The sequence below is a fragment of the Mandrillus leucophaeus genome, unplaced genomic scaffold (genome assembly GCF_000951045.1).
Source record: "Mandrillus leucophaeus isolate KB7577 unplaced genomic scaffold, Mleu.le_1.0 Scaffold1009, whole genome shotgun sequence".
Classification (NCBI taxonomy): Eukaryota; Metazoa; Chordata; class Mammalia; order Primates; family Cercopithecidae; genus Mandrillus; species Mandrillus leucophaeus.
Window position 1 is genome coordinate 500,448 of NW_012098199.1, and position 1,403 is coordinate 501,850.

Sequence of the window (1,403 nt, forward strand, 5' to 3'; positions counted from 1 at the left end):
CGAAAATCAAACCTCAGTAAGTTAAGGAACTTCCTTTCTTTCCCTTGATACCTAGAATCCAGCATCAAACATAATATTCACCAGTTCAACTCATAAAGCCATGGCTGCATAAACCTGTTATGTTTGGGCTTTGACTAGTTCCATGGTGGTTTAATTTGAGAACACTTCACTTCAGGTCCAGGCCTCCTCCCTCATGTCTGTCCCCCTCGGCCCTGGACTTCTCAGTTTGCATCTATTCTTGATATATATTTGCCTCCCCGATGCACTATTTCTGCAAGCATTCCACTTCTGCTACCCTGGGGTTTATAGACGTAGCAAGGACAATATTGTCTTCTACCAGAAGATACATTTTATGGCAAAAGAGATGGTAAAATGGATTCATGGTCATAGGACTCATTGGCATTTTCATATATCCCAACACCCTGACGCAGCTGATCTAATAGAATAAAGAAGGGCCTGTTGAAAGTTTAGGTAATGTGATGGTTTAAGGACAATACCCTGCAGATTATAATGCTGTCTCTTCAGGATCCTGAATATGTAAGGAAACAATGGCATATATACGATACTTTGTTTCTAAACCTAGAATACATGGATTTTGAAACGAAGGAAGTGGTATTGGTCCTTCTCAACATCATTCTCAGTTTCCTACTTGAATGTATTATTCCCAAGGTGTAGTGGATTTTAAGGTCTATGTTTTCAGAATTAAAGCTTCTTTTTCAAGGGAACTTGAAGCTCTGACTACCACCTGGTCAAAGGGGGTTCTTAACACGAACAATGCAGTAGGCATAGAAAAAAAGTTACTCTATCGGTAAGAACCATTTAATTCTGATTTCCATCAAGAACCAGGATTGCTGCAGTAGGAATATGGAAAAATACATCCAGATCATCCAGATCCATGTACTTAAATGGTAAATGCACAATTGAAGAATCATAGCTTGACAAGAGAAAAAAAATGTATCTAGACTCCTCGGTGATAAATTGAACAATGGAGACTAGTCAGAATGCTGGCTAAGGGTGTAGACAAACGAAAATAAGAAAGGGAGAATAGGGATGAATATCCTTACAAATAAATGCAGCAATGAAGATTTGCTTTCATAAGCCTCTTACTTTCATTCCTTTCAGAGACCAAAGTGGACTTTTCCCTTAGTGGGAGCTTTGTGATGAAGTAGGCTTAATAAGGTTATGTGTGTATCTGAGTTATAAGAGAGCAATTGATATGGAACCTCTCTTGTGCATTATTTGATATGTCCTCATAGGTTTCGTTTCTTTTCTTTTCTTTTCTTTTCTTTTCTTTTCTTTTCTTTTCTTTTCTTTTCTTTTCTTTTCTTTCTTTCTTTCTTTCTTTCTTTCTTTCTTTCTTTCTTTCTCTCTCTTTCTCTCTCTTTCTTTCTTCTTTCTTTTTT